At 44.7% G+C, this 25837-nt stretch overlaps 1 protein-coding gene and 1 non-coding gene across 3 annotated transcripts in view; one reads left to right on the top strand and one right to left on the bottom strand.

Moving 5' to 3' along the window:
* The window catches only part of LIMS1 (LIM zinc finger domain containing 1), a 79118-nt gene that overhangs the window by 41500 nt on the left and 11781 nt on the right, over window positions 1–25837 (bottom strand). The gene's annotated exons all lie outside the window — the stretch shown is intronic.
* Window positions 2813–2930, top strand: LOC136014214 (U6atac minor spliceosomal RNA). Its single transcript, XR_010612557.1, has one exon. It is a non-coding gene; the product is annotated as a U6atac minor spliceosomal RNA (small nuclear RNA).

Genomic DNA, 25837 nt, shown 5'->3' with positions numbered 1-25837 from the left:
GATTGATCTTCATTCCACTCCAGTGGCAAATTTTTGTTTTGTTTCTTTTTTTAAGCTTTGAAGAAACCACCAGATACCAATCAAATTTAGTTGAAGACTTTCAAAGCGACAGAAAAAGCTGTTTTCAAGGCAGCATAAATGGTCAAAAAATAATCAGAAGAACCTTATAAAAAGAGTACAGGAGTGCCCATAGCATGCACACAGTTAAAAGGTGACTGCAGTGGGGAAGCATGTTTCTCCATCCCCTGTTGCTCACCCAGCTTATCGTTGCAATGAGCTTCCAGGGGAACGTGTCCAAGAGCTTTGGTTTTCTACTATTTCTCACAAGGTCTGGAAGAAAAACAGTCTTTAAAACCAAGGAAAGGCTTGTACATCAGTGGGAATGCACAGGACTCCATGAAGCAAGGAAAGGAAGGCGGCAATAACCCTTCAGCAGTTCTGCAAGAACCCCCAGAGCACCCAACCAATGGGCCGACCGCAAAGGAAGCTGTATTTCAGATTCTCTGAACTAGGCTGCTAAGGCCAGTCCCCACAGACAGGTTTGGGTGTCAGTGAATAGTGTACCATGCCTTGGGTGCCTGCTAGGGCAGGTGGTGATGGAAGGAAATGAGGGGAGAGAAATCAAGCCACAAATCTAAGGACACATGCTCTGAAAATAAAATTTCAAACTGTCGCAGAAGCCGAAACTGTCGATTCAAGGAGATAAATAATTCACTAATTGCACATTTCCTCCCTTGTCTAATGTGACTCCAACATCTGTTTTGATGTTTCTTGTCCTGTTCTACTTAGTGATCAATGAATTCTGAAGCACACACCTTTAATCTGCAGATTAGGCTAAGTACTGAAGCACTTGAACTATCCATGTGGACATGCAAAGCAGTGCTTTGGATTTATGTCTGTGCTCCAGCTGACCACGCACATTTGCTGCAATTCAACAGGAGTTGCTGGGGGTTTTTAAACCTATTCTATGGTTGCATGTCCCTGCTATGCAATGTAAAAAAAAAAAAAACTACATTATGGGAGTGCTCAGCATCCTTCAGAGCTGTAATGCACTCAACCTACCCAAGTCCTTTAGCATTTGAGGGGCAGAGGGAAGACATGGGGCTGCTGTGGTGAGCATGGGGGTCCCTTCTCACCCTGGTGGTACCAAAGGCATCTCTACCTCCACTGCAGGTGACCCACAAAGTTTTGGTATGGCAAGCCGAAGTCGCTGCTCTCATTCCAACTAATTCTATTCCAGTAATAATAATAAAATATAAAAGCAAGAACAGGAAAAGCTTCTGTCTACCCAAATGCAGAACAAGGTCTTTTGGCTGCCTCCTCCAAGCTCTCTGCACATGCTTCCCCATGAATTCCCCAAATTCAGCTAAAAAAGCCCTGAAAAAGGCACATTTTTATCCAGCAAGTGGAATCCTGCTTCAGCTAAACTCTACAATACCTCCCTCTACTGGGAAAATGTTGCCTTATTTCTCAGTGCTGGTATTTCTCCGTACAACCAGAGGGAGGTTCGAATTAACCCACATATGGTTAATAATTCAGGCCAAACTGAGAGCAGAGAGGAATGACAGTCCAGAAGCTGAAGATGCAGGTTAGCATTATAGCTACAAACTTATGCTGTTAATCAGCTGATGATCAATGCATGAGTAAGTTGCAAAGAACAAACCCTATGACACAGCATGAATCAGTTTTGTCCTGCCATTTGTACATAAACTTCTTTAAAAAAAGAGTGATAAACTAGCTGACAAGCAGTTGAAGTTTTAAGATGGGTACAATTACTCATATGGACCCTGAAATTCACTGGATAAACATCTTTAAAAAAGAGAAAGGAGGTGGGCGGACAGAACCCACGCCAAAAAGATGGAGTAAGGCTGGCTTTAAAGACAGCAAATTCAGAGTTTAGATTAATCTTCATAGCCTAGAACATGTGGAAAAACACAAGCAATTCCCAGTCTTCATTTCTAGATATGGGACCTTCCCTTCAGAGTAATTTACTGCCTGGGAATTAAAAGCTTCTTCCCAAGAGGTTTTCAGACCCAGCCATAAATACACTTTTACATTTAAGCACTTTGTTTATAATGCATGAAGATACTAAGTCTGAAAAAGAAGACTCCAAAGTCTTATGTTTAAACAAGTTGACTTCTACTTGCACCCTACTACTGAAGATATATCCAGAAATTTTACTTTACCATAATGGGATAAAATGCCTTTGGAAATTGGGGTAAAAAGCAACAGCGTCAGCTGGCTTTCTGGGTGATTGAATGTTCCCCAATAGGTGCTACAAAAGACTGAGGAAGCCTCCAGAAAAGACAAAGGCAGAAGCAGAACCTGAAAATGGGTGGCAAATGAAGGAAACTGCCTGGAGATGTGCTGCCTCAGATAACCTGCGGAACTGCCTATACCCCGACAGCCAGGTTTGTGCCCCTGAAGCAGCGAGCCCTTCCAGGCCTGCAGAAATGCTGACTAAGCTGTGTCAGATGGGCAGCTGCTGAGACCTAGTTTTGTTGGAGTGCTAGGGGGAGATCTCAAAACTGTCCCCAGGTTGACTGTGCCCTTTCACTGAAGGAATGGTGTATTAGTAAGTCTTCAGTTTTTTTCCAAAACACAACTCATCAGAGTCAAATAAATGCAAACAAAATCACAGCAGCCTATAAACTGCTCTGTCAACTCTGTTGACTGCCCAGCAGTTATTCTCCTGTCCCCTTTTTTTTTCCATCTCATGGAGATAACTTTCAGATGACTACACTACATTGCAAGTAGAGAGAGAAAAGCTTCTCATCCAGATTTTGTGTTCTTTACACTTAATGAAATTAAACTGCTGAGGAGAGAAGATGGCATGCTCCCCTTGACAAGGATGGGAGAGGTTCCAGTGCCTAACAACGTGCATATGCTTGAAGGTACCACCATCTCATGGCATACAACCAAATATGACTGACAAAGCAGTAGGTGACGCTACTTTACAGCTCCAAATGATGAGGTTTTAGAAGGACAACCCAGCCCTGAGCTCCTGAGATGGTACCAGAGACTTTGGATGCTGTTGGCTGTAAGAATAACAGTGAGCTGAATGGTGAAGGGTGGTCAGTTTAGCAGCCCAGAAGCAATGATCCTGGTTGTACGTCTTAGAACATACCACAGAGCCACTTCAAACAGACCCTACTGCCCCCAAAAAGAAGGCAGGGGAAACACATTACAAAGGAAAGGGGAGGAGGCACTAGGGGCACAGATAAAACACTTGAGATAGCACAGGAAACCAGATATACTGAGAAGTATATTCCTGTGTCCTATACTCTGACCAGCATCTCCAGGAAAGGTAGAAAGCAGTAGTTCCTTAGAGATTATCACCTTTAAAAGGTCAGAGACTAGCAGTTTGATGGCTTTTAGTATAAGCAAAAGCATATTTCAAAAGCAGAATATGCAAAGTAGCTCACGTTTCTAGAAAAATAGAGCTGAAGACATAAAACCACTCAAGAAATAGGCAAGGTGCAATTTTCAGCCACTTAAAAAAAAAATCTTAATTTTTAAGTATATAAATTTTGGTTTCAGAGTTATTAAAACTTGTAATCCACATCTATGCGGAAAAATACATACTGAGAAGGAAGTCCACAGTGCAAAAGAAGTTAATCTAATTCATCCTGGGAACTCGGAATAATGTAAAATGGAAACATCACTCCTCTTGCCTTCATCTTGAGAAGATTACTTTTAGATTCAGCACAAAAATATAAAAAAATATGATCTCAATGGATTTTTTATAATATTTTAAAGTACATGAAAACATTCAAGAATTAGCACAAAAGCCTTAAACCAAAAAAACTCAGGTGCCCTACCATAAAATATCTGCTTCACTGGAAAAGTGCCTGACTTCTGAAGATAAAGACTCCCTCAAATGGTGCCAGAAGTGATGTAATTTCTGAAACAGGTGAGACAAAATTATTCCTTCCACTGGAATTACACTTCCAACTTCAATTACTCCACGTCCTCTTCCTCAGTCACTGCCAGCACTGCTCAAAAAACCTTTGTCAGCAATGGGGTATCTTCAAACCGACCACAAAACCTCTGTTCTGGGTGGGGACAAAACAGTGTCCCTAAAAACACTGCAGATGAGCAATGGATAAAAATCTACTGGGAATATTAGGACACATCTTACACATTTCAAGAATGACGAACGACTTTGCTCAAAGCTCTGTTACTGGTGCCCCTTGCTTTCAGTACTAATAAAACCCAGCATTATCCATCCTCTTCCTAACTCCATTTATCACCATTTCCATGCATGGCTCCTGCTCCTGAGAATTTCCCTGTGAACAGCTAAAAGACTGTACAACTCCTTGCCCAGCTGTCGGTTCAGAAAGCAGCACAACGTGCCCTCAGGAAGATGCAACAGCCCGACCCTCAGCCCCAGCGACTCCGGACACTTACTGGCAGGGTGCAGCCTCGCTGGCAGCTGGTTCGCAATGAGCAGCCTTTCCCATATACAGCTTTACACTGCATCACCATTGCATCTTTTCCCTGCGGTTATTACTGGTAGTTGTGATAAATTATTTAAAAAAAAAAAAAAAAAAGAAAAAAAAGAAGTGACTTGGCAAACCATTTCCTCCTTTCACCCTGTAAAAAACTGACACTGTCGAGAAGAGGACAAACCCATCGAAGTTCACGGTCTGGTTCCACAAACTGTGTCATGCCAAGTCTCCATCTCAAAAACACCAAGGAGAGAAGGAAGCAAATCCTCCACCCTACAGAAAAGGGCATAGCTTTACTTACAGCACTGGTATTTTCTTAAATGACAAAGTAGAAAACCTGGAGAGGGACTAGCCAACAGCTGTAAATCCACTTCTCCGGATCACTGAGGTGTTTTGATCTTACAAATTTCCTGATGTTCCAGGTACTGAAAATTATTGTGACAACTTCAGTCCCTCTGGATATATACCTTACTTGGGGTTTTTTTATGGGGACAAAAAGAAAAGCAACAGGCAACAACTCTGTGTGCATAACCCGAGACAACAAAATGAGTGTGACTGGGTGCCAGGTCCTTGCCTGGGAAGAGCTACCACTGGAGTCACTGGTGAGCTGTGAACAGCCACACAGGGCTACCTTAACCCACCACAAGAACCTCTGTCAATATCAAGGGGAGGGGAAGACCCTCTCTCCCCTCCTTCCCACCTGCTGAGAAAGGAGGAATACCCTCTGATTTTCTTCTTTTCTGAGATGAAGGCATCCAGTTTCACTCTCCATATCCTGGAAGACCACTGCCATCTTCGACATCCTCAGCACAGGGCAAGGAGTAACTGGGAACAGAAAGTTACTGCCACCTCCTAGAGCAGGTCAGGGTGATCTACCTGCATGACCAAACAAGAGTTGAGCTGTGTTTCTCCTGTGTGGACAGGGGCTCAGACTCAGTTTCCCTAAAACAATCTGGATCCCTTGCATACCTCAAAGGCCCCAGACAATCCTTTGCAGGTTAAAGCAGCACTATCCTCAAGACTGACATTGCTTCCCTTCCGCTTGCCACACAGAGCTGTATCAAGTGGAGCCTAAAACCTTGCTTACCACCAGTGATGGGGACAGAGAAATGAGGCCACAACCTGACCTCTGAAGGGGACATGCAGGACATGCCTCCAGGTAGAACTTGTCCCAACTCTGCTCATACCACAGCTCCAGGCCACCTCCAAGTGCAAATCTGCCCACTGGCATTTTCCACTGCATGCTCTTAATAACATGCCTTTTGGCCTGCTACTGGTTACAGAGAAAAGATTATAAAGGTACAGTTTTCATGTCCCCTGCAATCCATTCAAAGGCAGCTTTCTCCCATGTAAGTATTGGCCCAGACTGAGCAAGCCAAATAATTTTTAAAGATTAATATTTTTAAACACAAATATTTAACCCTCGTAACACTATTCTACCACTCATTGAGATTAATGGTTACAAAGTATGCTTGTAGAGTTTAGAAAGGAATTCAGGAAAACAGATATTCTTTCTTCTTGGTCACTCGGAAGGGTATGTATTAATTTGTCTGTTTATGGACAGACGTAACTTAAAAGCAAATACATCGTGTGAAAACATGACCACTTGCCCTCTATGCTCTCAAGCTGCGAAACTGAGTAGGGCCAGCCTCAGATTTACAGCAGCATTTAATGAATAAGCTGACGTGCTGCTTTTATCTATGGCATTTTTGCTGGCTTTTCATAGCGACCCTAAAGGCAATTCAGGAAGCTGCTCTATTCAGATATTTAAAACTGTATTTTAGTGCACTGTAGTGTATCTGCAACATTCAATGCATTGTGGTGAAGTCTGATGCACAATTACATGCCTTCTTACAAGATTTTTGTCAGACAATGCACATGCACCTTGTTAACCTTTCTTACCTGCTTTCACTTGTATGCACCAAATGCTATGCTATACCAACAGAGCCTCATTTTGCTTTCCCTTCTCCACCACATCTCTACAGCCGGCTTCTTGCTCCATCTATTTCTGTCTTCAGGCCACTTAATGTTATCACTAACCCTTTTGTGTGGACAAATTAACAATGTAAGTTATCTTTCCAAGCTGCTGTTTCCCATACCACTGCATAGAGCTTCCTCATTTGAACCACTTATCTCTTCCTGCAAAGGCCCTTCAAGTACAAAAGTAGCAGCAAAGTTGCATTAAACTTATCAGTGGACAGTTACTAACCTAGGAGAAAGAATGCACTCCAGCTTTGTCCCAAAATAATGTGGCAAATGTCAAGGCAAGAGCAGTTTGTTCTTGAGCATGGAGAAAACCACAATAAACCATTTGCTGTACAGAATAAGAGTCCTCTCTTGCTACTGCAACGCATGTTATTTCATATACTGCTCACATACCAGAAGTTCCACCTTTTTAGGAAAGCAAGGACAGTTTGTTGATTCATGATAACTGTAAAAGCTGCAAGGCTTCCCAGAGAACGTGAATAGGCATCTGTTAATAGGGAACTAAGAAAACAAGCATTAACTCCTTAATTAACACTTTTAAAAGCACATTTGAGTTGTTTATTAACCAGTTTGGCTTGGCTAAAATACAGGGTTTTTTTCAGCTTTGTGACAGTTGGCCCTAGTGTATCAGCAATCTGTTTTCCAGAGGAGCTGTGCTAAAACAAAACTTGCGAACCAAACTACAGCTGGGGAGAGCAGGACAGGGCAAGCCCCACAGACACCATGCTCATGAGCACTGCCACATCAATGCGGTCTGCAGTCACCCAGACTAGGCATTAGGGAAAATGCAGCTCAGAGCCACATGAACAGCTTGAGACAAACAGTCTAGCCAGGCCCATCACCTTGGTCCTGGCACCTGGGCTTCCAACACCAGCAAAATATGGGATCAAGCAGCTGTAGTGATGATAATGCTGCTGAGGTAGAGGATAAGGGTCTGGACATGCACTAGGCATGAAATTGGACCAGTGCTGTCAAGCAAAGGTTGACTATGGGAGGGCACTATCACTTCACACCCACATTTCCCATTAGTATTTTAATTTGCATCCCTAGCAGGCCACCATGAACCAAAACAGCAGCACACAGGTGGAAACACATCCCCAGGGCTGTTCAATACTCAGCAGGTCCTGGACAGGTCTGTGTCCTTCTCTCTGCTTCAGGCAGCTTGGATAACCCCTGCAAGGAGATCTGTGAGGTGCCTGCATTGCAGGCGCTGGTGGAGAAACCAGACAGTCACACCCTGCAGCCGCCTGTCTCGCCACCCTGTGAGATCACCCTTCGCAGGGCAAAATAAGTAGAAGGGAATGCGTGCTAGTGCCTCAGCTGTTCCACTTTGCTGAGATGACTGAGCTGATCTAGGAGCTCACCACCACAGAAAAGTCAAGGTCTAGTTCCTTTTCTCTCCTTCCACTGCTCTTCCTTCCCCCACCACCCCACTCCTTCCTCCCTCACCTCCACCGCAGTCACAAGGCCCAGCACCCTCCTTTAGACCACCTCTTCCTCTCACAAGAGCCCTTTCCCAGCCGACACAGCCTGCCAAACCAGCAGGAGACTGGGATGTGGGGTGTGGGATAGTGAATGCAGCTCGTGCACAGCTAAGGACCAGTCAGTACTACACCCAGCACAAGGGAGGAAGACACAAGGAGCATCCCTGCATTTCAGCAGAAGTGAGGTGTCCCCTCAGCGTGGGCATCCTGTGCTGGGATGACCAGCACAGGACTGGCAAGCACATCCCTTCCCACCAGGTTTGCAGCAGCAGGTAACCCTACAGGCTGGGTAAGAGGGAATGGAGTGGGGTAGGACTCAGGGACAGGGGATGGGGACCTCTCCCAGTGAATCAGAATCAGTAAAGCACCTGTAATTAGAAGATGGCTCTACTATATTTGATAAGCCACCTGCACGTGAACAGCGTCCAAATAAACGTTCATCAATTATTAAACCCCCTGACTCACGCCGTGGTGCAGGCGGATGGGCCACGGACCTGCACCGGCACGGCACGGCACGTCTCACCCCCCTCACACACAGGGCCACGGACCTGCACCGGCACGGCACGGCACGTCTCGCCCCCCTCACACACAGCTCTCCCGACAGCCGCGCTCAAAGCCATCCCTGCACCGACCTGCAGCAGGGGGAGCCGCTGCCCGCGGACAGCGCGCTCCCGCCGGCAGGCGGAGCCCCAGAGCCGCCATAGCCTCCTCCCCACAGCACTGCCCCCGAGCGTGCTGCTGCCTGCGCCGAGATCACCGAGTTGCAAAGGTGCAACCAGGGCAAAAGAAAAGGGGGTAAAAACCAAAATCAAATCAGGAAGCCCCTGGGTCTGCCTTACAGTCCATCACCCCAACGGCTAATGGCAAACTAAAGCTGGACCTCTGAGCCAGGCTGACTCAGGTTCAGGCAACAAAATTGCAGCCATTCAAATAAGGAAGGATTTTTCTAGGATGAGGGTGGTGAGCCACTGGCACAGGGTGCCCAGAGAAGCTGTGGCTGCCCCATCCCTGGCAGTGTTCAAGGCCAGGTTGGATGGGGCTTTGAGCAATCTGGCCTAATGGAAGGCATCCCTGCCCATGGCAGGCGATTGGAACTAGATGACTTTTAAAGCTCCTTTCCAACCCAAACCATGCTATGATTCTGTGAAACAGCACCAATAAAGATAAAACTCCTGCTCTCACCTGATGACAGTCATTTCCCTCCTCTTGAATTCACGGATATTTAAACACAACTTCTGAAAAGAAAAGTGCTATTGCTACTTTTATTGAGAGAGGCCTTGAGCAACGCTGTGGGACCAAGTGCGGTGCTCAGCTGAGGGCCCCTTGCCTAGAAGTGATAGGAAACACCAGCTCCACTGGTAGACCTGCTCTCCTCACCAAGTGTCCCCTCCCGGGCCCAGAGGGCACCCATCTGCAGGGTGAGTGGAGCACGAGCAGGCTGCAGGCTCTGGGGTACCAGGCACAAGCACAGAATCACAGAATCACAGAATCCCAAGGGTTGGAAGGGACCTAAAAAGATCATCTAGTCCAACCCCCCTGCAAGAGCAGGGTAACCTACAGTACATCACACAGGAACTTGTCCAGGCGGGCCTTGAATATCTCCAGTGTAGGAGACTCCACAACCCCCCTGGGCAACCTGTTCCAGTGCTCTGTCACTCTTACAGTAAAGAAGTTCTTCCTGATGTTAACGTGGAACTTCCTATGTTCCAGTTTACACCCATTGCCCCTTGTCCTATCACTGGATATCACTGAAAAAAGCCTAGCTCCATCATCCTGACACCTACCCTTCACATATTTGTAAACATTGATGAGGTCACCCCTCAGTCTCCTCTTCTCCAAGCTAAAGAGACCCAGCTCCCTCAGCCTCTCCTCATAAGGGAGATGTTCCACTCCCTTAATCATCTTTGTGGCTCTGCGCTGGACTCCTTCAAGCAATTCCCTGTCCTTCTTGAACAGAGGGGCCCAGAACTGGACGCAATATTCCAGATGCGGCCTCACCAAGGCTGAGTAGAGGGGGAGGAGAACCTCTCTTGACCTACTAACCACTCCCTTTCTAATGCACCCTAAGATGCCATTTGCCTTCTTGGCCACAAGAGTACATTGCTGGCTCATGGTCATCCTCCTATCCACCAGGACCCCCAGGTCCCTTTCCCGTTCACTACTTTCCAGCAGGTCAACCCCCAACCTGTACTGGTACATGGGGTTGTTCTTCCCCAGATGCAAGACTCTACACTTGCCCTTGTTAAATTTCATCAAGTTTCTCCCCGCCCAACTCTCCAGCCTGTCCAGGTCTCGCTGAATGGCAGCACAGTCCTCTGGTGTGTCAGCCACTCCTCCCAGTTTTGTGTCATCAGCAAACTTGCTGATGGTGCACTCAGTTCCCTCATCCAGGTCATTGATGAAAATATTAAACAGCACCGGTCCCAGCACCGACCCCTGAGGAACTCCACTAGTCACAGACCTCCAGCTAGATTCTGCACCATTGACCACAACTCTCTGCCTTCTTCCTTTCAACCAGTTCTCGATCCACCTCACTACTTGATCGTCAAGCCCACACTTCCTTAGCTTATCTATGAGGATGCTGTGGGAGACAGTATCAAATGCCTTACTGAAATCAAGAAAAACTACATCTACCGCTCTACCATCATCCCTCCACCTAGTCACTTCCTCATAGAAGGCTATAAGGTTGGTCATACATGACTTCCCCCTCATAAAACCATGTTGGCTGTTCTTAATGACCCCCTCATCCTTGATATGCCTAGTGATGGAGTCAAGAATAAGTTGTTCCATCATCTTTCCAGGGATGAAGGTAAGGCTGACCGGTCTATAATTACCCGGGTCCTCCTTCTTGCCCTTCTTATAGATTGGTGTGACCTTTGCCATCCGCCAATCCTCAGGCACCTCGCCCGTTTCCCACGACTTACCAAAGATGATGGAAAGTGGCCTAGCAATGACCTGCGCCAGCTCCCTCAGCACCCGTGGGTGCATTCCATCCGGACCCATCGATTTACAGATGTCCAGTTTGCATAGCTGATCCCTAACCCAATCCTCATCTACCAAAGCAAACTCCTCCTTTGTCCTGACTCCTTCTGGGGCTATAGAAATCCGGGGCCCTCGGGGAGAGTCTGCAGGAGTAAAGACAGAGGCAAAGAAGGCATTCAGCACCTCTGCCTTCTTTATATCCTCTGTCTCCAGGGCACCCACTTAGTTCAGCAGTGGGCCTATATTGCCTCTTGTGTTAGTTTTATTTGCTATGTATTTGAAGAAGCCCTTTCTATTGTCTTTAACCCGACTAGCAAGATTGAGTTCCAAGGAGGCCTTAGCTGTCCTAATTGCCTCCCTACATCCTCTAACAACTGTCCTATATTCTTCCCAAGCGGCCAGCCCCTCCTTCCATAATCCATAGATTCTCCTTTTCCACTTGAGTTTGCCCAGCAGCTCCTTGTTTAACCACGCCGGTCTCCTAGATCCCTTACTTGACTTCCTACTCATTGGGACGCTCCGATCCTGAGCTTGGAAGAAGCGGTCCTTGAATGCTAACCAACTATCTTGAGCCCCTTTACCGCCTAGTACACTTTCCCATGAGACTTCCCTTAGCAGTTGACTGAAGAGGCCAAAGTTGGCCCTTCGGAAATCCAGAACTGTGGCAGACAGGACATCTACTGCGCTGTGCGACTGGAGTCACTGCAGCTGATCGGAGGAAGTATTTGATGTTGGGAGCTGTCAGAAGCTTCCTCTCCTCTAACACACTTAACAGCAGAAAGGCTTGACCTTTCTGCCAGCATGCTGCTGGAAGAAGTGAAAGCAGCATTTCTCTTGTTAGCAGTTAAACAATGGAATTTGCTCCAAAACCAATAAACACTACTCGCCGGTTACTTTTTGAATCTCAAGGACTTTAATGTTCATCTATTTTGGGTCTGCCCATGGCCCTGGCTTCTGTTATAATTCCATCTGCAGAGTCCAAAGCCGCACTGACCAGATCCGAGCCCCAGAAAAAATGATGGCCAGAAAGGGAAGACATCATTTCTGCCATTCCCATTGCCATTCCATATCCCAGCCTCCTCCTCTGCAATTCCCATGACAGGGGGAAAGACAAACAGGAGGGCTATATATTGCCCAGCATGGCTGGATGGCTCTTTGCAGTCTACAACCTGGCATGCGGGGAGACGCACATACCCTCTTGCATGCAGAGAGCACAGACATGGGTGCTTCTCATCCCAAACTAACAATCATCAGGATGTTTGGGCATGGGTCCCATTTTGGGACCTCACTTCACCTGTGTAATCTGACGTACCCATCTGCTTTTGGCAACAGAGCACAGGGAAGGAGGAAATGGTGTTTTGGAGAGAAGACTGATCCCAGTTTCTGGGTAGGGGTATCGTATTCCTCCTGTTTCACTTACAGAGACTACAGATGCATTAACTCACAACCAAAATAGATTTGCCATCCACGGACACAACCCTGCTCCTGATTTCAGTACAGCAGCACACATCAGCTAGCGGCTGCTGCACTCTTTCCAATCTTCTTCAAGTACTTTGTTGCTCTTATAAAGCCTCTCTGTTATCCTCTGGCAGGACAACAGCTCTCAGGCTTTTTCAGTAATGAATACACAGTCTCTTAAGAAAAAATCTAGGTCGATCCTTCTTTGTATTTTACACACAATGTTTCCAAAATAAGATCTGTTTTTCTGTGCAAGCACATCATAAGACATGTTGTCTTTTCAATACGCCCTCCAAATGGCCCTGCCTATGGCCATTTGAGTTCTCCTTTATGAATACAGCTGTTAGCACTTCTCTTTGTGAAATTTCAACTTCTTCATCATGCATCCTCTCTCCAGCCTGCTAAGACCATTTTGAATTCACCTCCTGTGCTCCCCAAGATTCCTTCAACTCAAGGACACAAACTTCATGAGCTAACTTTCAGCTCCAACATCCAGGTCACCGGTCAAGTTACTGAATGCAAGTGGGAAAGGAGAACTCCTGCAAGGTACTGTCAGGAAGGTACTGCTGGGGAAGGTCCTGTTTGGTAACTGTATCAAAACAGGAATTCCTGAATAGATGCTCCTTCCCAAGCCGCTGCACACCTCCCTTCTGGCAAGTTCACCTAGACTATTATTTCCAGACTGCTTGGGCTTCTCTTGAACAAGGCCAAGAACAGTGAAACCTACCACAGAGCCCAAACTAACACGTCTTGCAAGCAGATGAGGAAGGAACAGGAGATGGCAGCAGCAATTTTGTGAACCACCTAAGACAGCAACAAGTCAGTAGCAAGAACACTTGGATACATGGAGGCAAAAGAGAAGCTGCAAAGCTTGTGCTCCAACAAAGTTAATCACCCTGGCTCTAATTCTAGAGGCCTCTTGTTTGCTTATGAAATTTTGTGTGAGATAGAATCAGCAGATACACCTCATTTATTCCCTCCCTTCTGTTTAAGAGGCACACTTATCTGTCAGAGTTGGAAAATTGGCTGCTTTGAAACGATCTGTTCTTCGAAATCCATATGGCTTTTTTAATGCTGCATTACTCAGTAACTGCTTATACACTGACTGTTAGTTGCATTCATGCCTTACTAGGAATTGAAATTAGGCTGACTGAGCTTTAATTCTCCAGCAGCCTATTTTTGCCACCATTTTCAAATACAAATACTGCGCTCACTCTTCTGTATGTCTTCTGGGGCCTCTTACATGAGCTGTGAAAAAGCATCCCTAGTGAGCATTACAGCAGTCAGAACTATTCAGTACTTCCACTAGCAACCATCCCATTAAGCCAAAGCGTTACAGAAATTTTATCACACTATGTTTGACATTAATGTTAAGAAAAGCATTCTACCTCACCCTTATTGCTACATATTGTTACCTTTAAGGTTTAAACAGGAATACTGACAGCCAGGGGAAAATAAACAACAGGCAAACTGGAGTGCTACAAAAGGAGAAATTACTTACACATATCAGTCTGGTTCTGGCTCCATTCACTGCCAGGGTTTCATTAATGGTCTCCCCCGTCCTTGGGGTTACATGAAAGGGGAAATGAGATAACGCCCAACCCGTCATGCTTACAGCACGCCAGCCCTTTGAACAGCAGTCATGCTCTGACTAACACCATTGGTAGCTGCTTTCCTCCCAAACTCACTGGCAGTGGACCAGGGATCTCCCTCCCAGGCAGGCTGCCACGGACCCAGGGCCAGCTGGACACCACTGGATGCCCTGCTTCTCTCCTGTCTCAGCTCCCTCCCTTTTGCTCCCCATGTCTCAGCCATCGGGAGTCAGGGACAGAAATTATTCCTTTCCCCCTCTCCTCCCAGTCACACCAAATAACTTTTGCTTGTCAGTCTCTCACAAGGGCACTGCACAGGCTTGTCCCACTCCCCAGCCTTTGCAAAGGCAACAGCAGTAGCTCATCAGCTTGTGAAGAAAGCCCAAGCACCCATGCATCAGGGGGCATCTACTTTGTCTTTGAATCTCAGAGCCACCTCAGGGTTCTCTGGCTGAAGGATCACAATGCCTGTCTGGACTTGTCAACACAGCCAGGGCTGGACCACAGGATAGAAGAGAGAGCTGGGGCATCAGCGCCTGCCCCAACCTGAGTGAAAACGCAGAAAAACCTATTCGCTGCAAGGACTGGATTTCTTTCAAGAGTGGTCTGCTTGATGCCAAGATTAAGAAGCTGCACAGAATTGCATTACCTGTGGCAACCTTCCACACACCTATGAACTTCTGGGTTACCGAGCGACTGCTGCATTTAAAAAAGTCATTAAAAAGGCTCACATTTAACAACACTACTAGAGGAATAAATTTAGGCAGCAGCAGAAGGAAAAACAAGTTATTACATATCAGACCAGTGAAACAGCTTAATTGTTTGGAGGGGAATACATAGTGAGTCACCCTTTAAAATTTCAAGTGTTCTCAACACAATCTCTCACGAGACTGCAAAGTACTTAAAAGACTCAGAAAGAGACTGCAGGCTCTCTGATTCAGATAGCCTACCTATGAATAAGTATTTGATTATCGGACTTCATTCACATTATCAGCTGGTCTCCAGTTTGAATAAATCTGCGTTTCAACAGGAAACTGCCTTGAAGTGTTTTTATTCAATAATGGAACTCCATATTTGCATACTGCACAAGAAAGAGGAATTAGTACCATGTGTGTAGCACTGACAACATCTGTGTTAATCATTTGCCCTCCCACTTCACCCACCATGCCGCTTCCCTCTCTCTTCTCCCACCCTATTTTGGGAGACAATTAAGAGTCCAAAGACTTATATAAAGAATTAACATTCTCCAAGCAGAGGGACTTTCTAACCAACAGGAAATACATGCAACATTGCTTTCTGAAGACCATAATAGCCTGAAGTACTACTACTGAAGCAACAGTTCTTTCTAGTCCACATGTCTGCCCTGTGTGTCACTACAGTAAGCCTCAAGACCTCCTCCACTCCTTCAGGTCAACAGCACTGAGGTCATGCATCTGCAGAAATCATCCTAGTATCTAATCCAGCTTCCCTTCCAACCCCCCCAGGCAGATTGCTGGTCCCTGTCCACCCTCCCCTCCTTCCTCAGCACCCTCTTTCTCTTATCCACTGGCTTATCCAGGAACTTACTTTCCATATCAGCACTTTTACAGTAGCAGGAGCAGCATTACATGCAGCAGAGAGGCAGAACTGTGTGCAACATGTTTAAGCCAGTAAGGAGCAAAAGAATACCCTTCAAAAGATCATAGAATGGTTTGGGTTGGAAAGGACTGTAAGATCTTCTAGTTACAACACCCTGAAATGGGCATCGACACCCTCCACTAGACCAGGTTATAGTCATTAAGGGGAAACAAAAATAGTTTCATTATAAATCAAGTTCAATCACCCTACTGCTTAGTACTGGATAATAAATTCTAATGAATTAATTTAGCATCAACACTTTTTTTGTTGTTTGCAATTCCACTTGCGGAATATTAAACACACTGTAATCCCAGAATTGTATTCCTCTTGCAGTTTTACCTGATTTTGCTTATTTTAGGTAGGAAGAAGGAAGTGGTCAAGGCACCCATTCCCTAGATGACTAATCTCTTTACTTATCAGTTCTTCACTGGCTGCTTCCCCTACAGTGTACAGATCTGACACTAGTATTTGAGCATCTCATGGTCCTTAAACTATTTGCCCTCAAGCACTCCTGTAAGTCAGGGAGGTGGTGTGAGACAGGGGCAGCACCATTTATGAAAGGTCCACGAGTGAAAGAAGGTGCAGCACAGGGGACCAAATCCCGCTCTGGGCTTGCATCCTCACCTCAGGCCATCTGAAGCCTGGATGTATGCTCTAAGCAGAAATGCTGTTTAGATAAAAAGACAGGGAAAAAAAAAAAAAAAAAAAAACGGGTAGTTTTAACTCAAGCAAAAGAGAAGGACTTCAAGCCTGTCAAGCTCATGAGTCCCACCGCAGCTGGATTTACAACCCATCTCCCATCTGGGAGATGGAGGGCTCTGGCATTTACTAGTCAGCCCTGAAAGCACCCACTGCAACACAGCTAGACAAGGTATGTCCACCTGTCCATCCATCCCGCTCCTTTTCCCTACACCTTTGCCCAAGTTTCTGCACCAGGCAGTGTAAACAGGAGCAAAAGGCTTTCCCTGTGCTGCCTGGGCCACATAAGCACAAACCCACGTTCATGACTCCAAATAGGGTTTAGCCAGAGCTCATACACCTGACACCAGGAGCAAGACCCTGCTCCCACTGCTGTGCCCTGCCAGAGGCCGTTCTGAAAAGGGCCTTGGCAGGCTCCTTCCTGCTTTTTCATTTTTGAGAGGGCAGGGAAGAACTGCTCCAAGAGAACAGTTCCTCCTGCAGCAGGACAGGAGGAATACACAGCAGGATGGACCGGCAGTGATGCCACCCAAGTCACCCCACCTCTGCATTTGCTGCACCCCACCAGCCTGCCATGCAAATTTTGGCACCATGCTCATGTCCCCCTGCCTCAGTCCCCCTGCTGCCTGGCTGTGCCCATTCCCTTTCCTTCCTTTGACTGGCCTCAGTGAATTGAGCATCAGATACCAGGCATTTCACTTCAGGAGAAGAAAACAGCTCTTTCGCCTGCACTGGGAAACCAACCAGCTCCCAGACAACTCAAAATGAAGAGATCACGTGGATGCATTTCAATTAATTGCATTGGAGAGGCAGGCTGCAAGCATGCTTCTCTTTCAGCCAGACCCTTTCATTTACATCTGCTGGAGAAGAGCTGGTATTCAGCCAGATTACCTGGGGAATTCATTTCATTACACAGTGTCTAAAAGCTAGGAGGATGCTGTACTTGCAGAGGGCTGAATTTACAGCAGAGCCATAATCACGTGGCAAATAGAGTTAAAAAGAAAACTGATTTTCCATCTGCTAGAGCTTTGGTCTCCAAACTATTTTGATCATGTACATCCATTAGTAAAAAAAAAAAACTTTTAGTGTACCACCCCAATATATGTACATTTATTCATTTATAAATTATGAGCAGGTACTACTGAAGTCTTAGTATTTTCTTCCTGTACCCCAATGCATCATCCAGTGCACACTCTGCTTTGAAGACCCTTGTGCCAGATAACATGGTGACACTGGCGACCTGGTGCCAGAAGCAGGATGCACATCAACAACCAGCAGACAACTGCTAAGACCCAAGCACTCAGTCTGATGCCAGCTCAAGAGATTTACAGGCAAACGGTGAAGTAGACAGAACATGAAGACCAGAGTGAAGTAGCAGGAGGTTGTTATCTTTGCATTCCCACCATTCCCTTTTCTATTTCACCTAGTCTTCTCCAAATTCCCACCCAAGGTAAGTTGTCCCCAGACAGCCTGCTCTCCTTGGCAGGGACCAAGATAAGGATCACATCAAGTTCTACCCTACCTGCTCACGAAGCCACAAGCAGAAATGCTGCTTGTGGGCTCTGTAAAAATGAAGGGCACATCTGTTAACATATGAAGGCTGCAGTGGTTGAAGAGCTGTTTCAATTTGACTTGGTTAAACTGGGATAAGCACCACTGTTTGGATTTAAACCTAATTTTTTAGGTTTAACTTCAAGGATGATCCCATGCACAACTCAACACTGATTCAAAAGGGATACGGATACATCGAATGTATTGGCTCATCATACAGGCTCTTATGCCAGCACCACCACTAAATACTCCAGGGCAACTTTCAGGTAGCATGCACCTCAGGAAGGAAAAAGAAAACAACAGGAAACATAACCAAAGGAAAACAGCACAAGGCTTCTTTGCAGCAAGAGGGTGTGGTATTTGTCAGAATTTTTTTCCTCTAAAAGTAATTTTTAAACCCTCTGTGTACACACACCCTTCATGAAAGAATGTGAAGAAGGAGCATTCACAGGGCTCCTAAAAGCAATCCAAACAGAGGTCACACATGAAGTGTGTTATGCATATAAACAATCATATTCAGATAAAAATTACTATCACAGCATACACTTAACAAGAAGTTAAAAACTGAGGTCTAAAGTCAGTAATAATTGCAGTGGTTTTTTGGCCCATCATTCATTTGTGCTTCCTCTGACAACAGCCATTCCCCATTTCTACTTCCATTTACTTCTACCTGCTATAGAACCAGCAAGTCATGAAGTTCAACAGCACATCAAATACTCAGCATATAAATAAGCATAAACATTAACGTCATGTGTGAGGCAAAGTACAGGTCACTTATCTGTGTGGAAAATAGGTCAAATGTAGAAAAGTAAGGGCAATAACAGAACTCTTAGGAGAATTATATACTTATTTTTTCCTCTTAATTCATACCCTTACGGTAAGTTACACATTTGTACCAATTATAAGAATAGATGAGAAAAACATAAGCCCTAGGAGGAAAAGTGCTTTAACCTGTGACTTCCATAAACATTCAAAACTTAAGAACTCATCTGAAAATACTGCTGCCATACAGCTAAAAGAAACCCTGATGTAATTCATTCAGAAGAACCATCACCACCCTAACTTGAACACACGATTTAGCAGAAGAAACAGAAATCCCCAGAAGTTGTGCCTAGCAAAAAGTAAACACTAATTTTGTGCACTGGATATTCCAATAATAGAAAGAAGTTACTTCCAAAATTTACTTTCTTGCTTTCTAAGTAATACAGAGCTGCAAGGATGCCAAGTTATTCTGAACACAGCCTGTAACAGAATTCATTCGGGACAGCAAGAAAGTGCCAGCCCAAAGCATCTTTATTTTAATACCATCTTTAGATCATGGCAATGCCAGTAACATACAATTATCCATCTCAAGGTATTAAAAGAGTCTAAGATTAATTTATAAAAAGTTATTTTGTTGGTCTAGCTGGAACCTTTTTCAGTAGCTCTGATCTGCTACTGAAAAACGAGGCATCAGTCCAAAGTCAAGAGTAAGCCTAGAGGGGAAAAAAAAAAAAAAAAATCAAGATCTTTGAATAATACTTTAAAAATTTTCCACTAGTTCTTTTGACAGAAAGAAAAAGAGAAACCACACATGGAAAAACAATTTGGGCTCCCTCAACTTCAGGGAAAAAAAAAAAATGCAAAGGAAGTCTTTATTCAAAAAGAAAAGCAACCCAAGACAAAACCACACTCGGCAGCTGGGAGCTCAGCCATGGGAGTCCACCTCCCTGCAGCATCTCCCACGCACCCTGCTCCCTCCTCACCCCACGTACCACTGCATCGCTGCAGGGGTTGGGTACAGCTCTGCCATGCTGCAACCAGTGAGTAGGGGCACCGGGAGAAAAGCAGGGGCATTCTGTCACCTTTCATTTCTCTCATGATTGTGAATATAAACCCCATGAAGAGAGACCTGGCCAGATTGCAGCCGAGAAACCCACTGCTTAATGCTGGTGTCTGCGACAACTAAGGATTTAAGAAACACAAAAGAAACCTGGTCTAATGGAAGGTGTCCCTGCCCATGACAGGGCTGGAACTAGGTCATCTTTAAGGTCCCTTCCAATCCAAACCTTTCAACGATTCTAACATTTTTTATACATTTACGTGAGAGCTTCAAATACAGTGGGCAGTTACAGAAAAGACACCATCCTAAAGATTTTAAATGAAGAAAAAAAAAAAACCAACAAAAAGGACACATGAAAACAAGAATTTAGTAAAAGATGTGGTCTTGGGCATGTACTCCAATTCACTTCAAATTTTATCTTTCAGACTGGGGCCTTGGCTGTTCCTGTGAGCCATTTCAAGTCACTTAAAACTTCTTGCAGTCACTGCAGATGAAGCAGCTCAAATGGGATTTGAAGGAGCCTGTACCAGGAGCCTTCACCACCACTCCGGACCATCTTCTAGCAGGATCACCCTGGGAAGAGACAACCTGGGAAGAAGGGGACAAAGGCAGCAACGAGCAGGGACAGCTTGATAGAAAGAGCTGGTGCAGTAAGAGGAGACTTCAGATGACTGAGGGTGGGAGGGAGGGGAAGGTAATTGCCAGCCACAGCCTGTAACAGGAAACAATGAAGTTTTATCCTGGAAAACCCAACATCCCACCAAGTCCCAATATGTTCCAGATTTATTAGTGGTTAGCAGTAAATGCTTGGAAAAAAAAAGCACAGGAATTCCAGTAAATGGATTCAAGACAGTAATACAGCCAGATATACACCCATATTATATGAAATACATTATGTGAAATAGAAGTGAGGCCATAGGGAGCACCTTCAAAAAGATGGCTGGGGAAATTTATCTGAACTTCTCCTGAAATGAATAACAGAGGCTTCAGATACTCAGCAGTTCCCAAAATGGGACTCATAACCCAGAGCCTTCTCTTCCTGGAATCATTACAGAAAAGCCTCTTTTAATTTATCCAGATTTAAATTATTGCAAATTATCCTGTACCTAAAACTTGGAATTAACTCTGATTTCCACACAGAACACACGCACAGTGACTCGAAGTTACTTTAAATTCTGGTCTTTCCATGTCCTGACTTTCAGCCTATAGATGCTAAAAGATAATAAAAATAAAAATGTAATCAGCCCTCAGCTTTAACTATCACTGCCAGGAACCATAGAACAGCAGTTAGATACTGGAAGTTACAGGCAAAAGGGAAGAAAGACAAAGAAGATAAAATTTTCCTTGTGGTCAGCTCAGCCACAGGATTTCCTGCTGAATTCCTTTAAGCTATGGAGACCTTTGCTAACACTTTATTTGTACTTGGATAAAGTACAGTAGAAAGATGATTTTTTTTTTTTTAATAAAATTGTAAGGAATGTATATAGCCCAACCATGCCAAATAGCACTCACCTACCCCAAGGGAAGGATTAATGTTACTGCAGGGACTGTGCTATGCTACCATCACCCTCCGAACAGGAGCCAGAGGAGAATACCATACTTTTGGGTTCAGAGCAACATCCTCTACTCCAGTGGGTGGAAGAGGTTGCTTTACCCTCAGGCCAATCATTAATGTATGCTTAGACTGCTCACAGGCACCTTCCCAAATGCAGAATAATCAGCCCAATCAACCTATAACTGAGGGTATAAAAACAAAGCAGCTGTAAAACAGACACCTCTAAGGAACAACAGAGACTGTTTTTCTGCCATAAGGCAGGACATGGATGCCAGTTCAAGAGCATCTCATTTGCTCATGTTCTTATGAGCAAGGCATTTGGCAAAGCAAATGTCCGTTTGCTGCTTCTGTCTGTTTGCTGCTTCTGTCTGTTTGCTTTTAAGCTCTCTTTTCCGAAACAAACAACAAGAAGAAAATCTGTATACCATTCCTGGTCCTGCTCTCTGACCTTTAGCAGGCTGCAATCACCTTGAAATGGCAGTTCAGCGACACAGTTTATGCATAGCCCTTTTCACAGCTTCTCAGGCAGGATCAGATGTGCTACACAGTGCTAAGTACCAACCCACTATAAACTCTCCTACACAGATCAAATAAGCTTTAAATTAAAACTATTGGTACATGACCTGTCTTAGTATAAAACCTACTAAGAAGAAGTTATCTTCAGTACTCCCACAGCTGGCATAAACTGTGCTGCATGCTTTGCGCAATTAAACAGAGAGATCATTCGGAACTGCGCCTGACCACATCTGTCCCACCAAGCGGCATCGTACATGGGGTTAGCCCAGCCATAAGCCGCACTTAATTTACACATAATGTGTGTCCCTGAACATCACCAGCTATTTTTTCTTTCAGAAACTGGGATAGGAATCAGAGTCATTTACAGTATCTATGAAATTTCCCAGTACTGTTCACTGGACTAAAACGTATCTAAAAATGCTAGCCTGTACTTCTATGACAGCATGTCAAATGTTAAGGCCATGCACAACATGCTCTAGAAATACAAATGTCTGGATTCCTACCTGGATGACCCATCAGAGAACATCACCATTATAATCCTCCCTCAGGAAAATATTTAGAGGACAGATAACATGTAATACATATGAAGCTAGACATTCTTTCCTGAATTTGGACCCTGGGCAAAACCCAAGGGTCCAAACATCTGTTTAATATTTGGTTGCTCCATTTGGTTGCTGCCAGTGGTGGCAGGTCTTCTGTTCTAACACTGCCCTGCAACTATCCCCTTTGGAAGGTGGCTTCTCCACATGTATTTATAAAGGAGATGACAATAGGTAGCTCTGAGCAGTCTGACCTGGTGCTCAGCAGTTAGCAGAAAGCACCAGCATAAATTGATTAGGAACACAAACACAATGCAATGCACACATACAGAGATTATGGTTTCAGTGACCTAATGGATAAATCATTACAGTTGTCCAGAATTCAGTCTGGTTCATGGGGAAGTGGTGAACAGAAACCCTGTTTTTACCATTAAATCCCAATGTGCTCTTCCTAATGTCACTGAAGAATTCTGGCATAATGCCCCAGAAACATTGACCATGACATACAAATACACCAGGCACCTTAGAAAACACAGCGACTTTGACAATAAAAGTGTTACCTTTCTTCCTCTTTAACATCTTTAGTTTCAAAGTGGTCGGCCACAGGCATTTCAGGGCCCTGCTGCTTGTGGGATGTACTGTAAGCGATTAACCTCCCCCAACCATGTTAATACGTAAATGCCATCTTCCCTGCTGCTGTTTTATTCATGTGTATCATTCACTAACCACTGCTACAGGGCCCAGCACCTCTCCCCCGCCTTCCCTTTCTTGAAGGGGAGCTCTGGCCTTGTCAAAACGTAACTACTGCAAAGCACCACCAGTTCTCACACCAGACCCAGGACATCACCTAGACATCACCTCTGCCAGAGTCAGTTTGGCTGACAGTCCCATGGGCTCCAACTCACCCCACTCCCTTCCACCCGCAGTAGTAACTCCAGTGCCAACCCAAACCTCAGCTCCCTTTCACAAATGAAACACACTTGCTGTAAAATTCACCCGCCAGGGCTCGCCCCGGGTACCACTGAAGGCTTCCATGAGCAGGCACCTCCTTCTTGCTTACTGATCTGTAACCATTTTGTTTGCACCAAAGCTGAAAGAACAATGTGCAGGTCATCAGCCAAGTGGACGCTGTGCTATAAATGCAAATTAAATTCTACCAGTTAGCAGTGAACTGGGTTAATACACAACTTCATAACACCCCACTGTGTACCACTGAAACTGAACTGACATTTGGGTGCCACACTCTGAGCAAGCAGACCTGCACTGACTCACTTTTTGTAGCCTGCGGATCCAGACTTTCGTTTTCTTTCTCACATTGCCATTTGCATAATGGTTTGCTAAACTATGCAAACCCAATTAGGGCAATGAAAGGGAGTTGCCATCCCCTTGAAAAACTGTAAGTAAAACTATATAGTACAATGATCACTTATTAATTAAATTCAGGTCTTCTGTATGAAAAAAAAACAAACTGAAACAGCCTTAGTTACTACTTATAAGCAAGATATGAACTATACAAAATACTCTTTGCTAGGTGCAAAATCCAACTTGGGACAACTTCAACTGAAGGTGTTTATCTGTGGGCACAGGGATCTAACACTGGGCAGGCATACAGTATCCATTTATCCAGCAAGCACCTGATCTTCTTTAAATATGAGAAACAATAGATTAGGAAAATATCCTCCCAAGCTGTAACTGTTCTGAGACAGAACTTCTTGTAACATCCAGACAAAACTAACTCAAAACAACATCCCCATACTTCATACACAGAAGCAAGGCTTCAAAGCTGACAGAATTGTTTTCCAAGTATTTGCAGGTATTTTGTCTTATGTGGCCACCGAGGCTCCACTTACAGGCCCTTGAGTCTAAACCAAACCCCATTAAAGAGAACAATAGAATTTCAATTGGCTTCAAGAGAATTGGGAAAGCCTTGCTGCCTTAACCTAATCAGTTAATCACACTAACCTCTAGCATTTGCACATGTTATGAGAAACATTATAAAAGCAAATGATCAAGTGATCAGATATACAGCTTGGGGTATTTCTGTGTTCATAGAATCATAGAATAGTTAGGGTTGGAAAGGACCTCAAGATCATCTAATTCCAACCCCCCTGCCATGGGCAGGGACACCTCACACTAAACCATCCCACCCAAGGCTTCATCCAACCTGGCCTTTAACACCGCCAGGGATGGAGCACTCACAACCTCCCTGGGCAACCCATTCCAGTGTCTCACCACCCTAACAGGAAAGAATTTCCTCCTTATATCCAATTTAAACTTCCCCTGTTTAAGTTTTAACCCGTTACCCCTTGTCCTGTCACTACAGTCCCTGATGAAGAGTCCCTCCCCAGCATCCCTATAGGCCCCCTTCAGGTACTGGAAGGCTGTTCATAACAACGTGCAGAAGATAAGTGACTCTTCCCTTCAACTGGTGCAGAATTCCGTATTTATATGCATGCAGTCCTGAGGAATTGTCACAAGCTCCACTAAACTATTTTTATTGAAGTTAGTTATTCACCCCTGCAGATCTGAAATGTACTTGATTCTGAGTAAGGGAAAATCACCTATATTTCTGACAGGTAATGATTTCAAACTTTACTATAGAAGCTGGCAAAAGGATAAATCAGGACAGCCATTTTTTTAATCAAAACTTCCTTTTTTTTTTTTTTTTGTTCTTTTCGGGGAGTTTATTTTCCCCATTAGAAATTCAGTTCCTGTCTAAGCTACAAAACTCTCATCTGACTGAGCAGCTATTAACGTGACAACAGCAACAGCAAGTGGGATGTCATAGTAAAACCTTAGGGCTCATTCACGGATAGCTTTTGTCCCAGGACAAATTGGTATCCATTCCTAACAAGCTTCCATGTCTAGGAGTCAGGAAAGACAAAAATTACATCTTTATAGAGTTCAAGAAGTGTTGCGGGGGAAACAAGACAGGGTATTCTTAAACCCTGTTACTCAGGTGGTTTTGTATCACTGTCAAGCAGCAAAAAAGGAAGTTGCCCCCATGCTTTAAAATACCTCTGCAAAGCTGCTCTATTTGAAAAAAATGCTAAATGCAGCTGGTTGTCCATCTCGATTTCCCTCTCGACATAGAAATGCAGAAAACCCCTTTCTGAGTCACAGTCCCCCAATTTTGAGAGGTGGACACATTTCTTCCCCAGTAAAAGACACTTCTGTATTCTCAGAAAATTCTCCTATATGCCTGGAAAAAAAATGTGGGGCAATTTAATCTTCATCCTCCCTTGGTGGCTGGCCTCACCTCCCAAAATATATAGCCAGAGGGGTGATGCAAACAGTGACCGCAAAGATAGCTCAAGAGAAGCAAGCAGCAGCACATTGGCCAGCTAGCTAGAAATGATCTCAGTCTGCCTCTTCATAACTAATGAATAAGCAAACAATTCCCGACTTCAGCTGCAGTTTTCTCTCTTCTCCCTCCGTATGTAAATTATGAGTGCAACTAGTTCATAGTGTGACCTCACACCTGAGTGCTGAAGAGGAAGAGAAAGCCACTGCCGTGGTTTGGGTTGATGAAACATTGAAGATGTTCTCTGCAACATCATACACCTGTTAGCATAGAAATTGCGT

The sequence above is a fragment of the Lathamus discolor genome, chromosome 4, assembly GCF_037157495.1.
Source record: "Lathamus discolor isolate bLatDis1 chromosome 4, bLatDis1.hap1, whole genome shotgun sequence".
NCBI lineage: Eukaryota > Metazoa > Chordata > Aves > Psittaciformes > Psittacidae > Lathamus > Lathamus discolor.
This window is presented reverse-complemented; position numbering and strand designations above follow the sequence as displayed.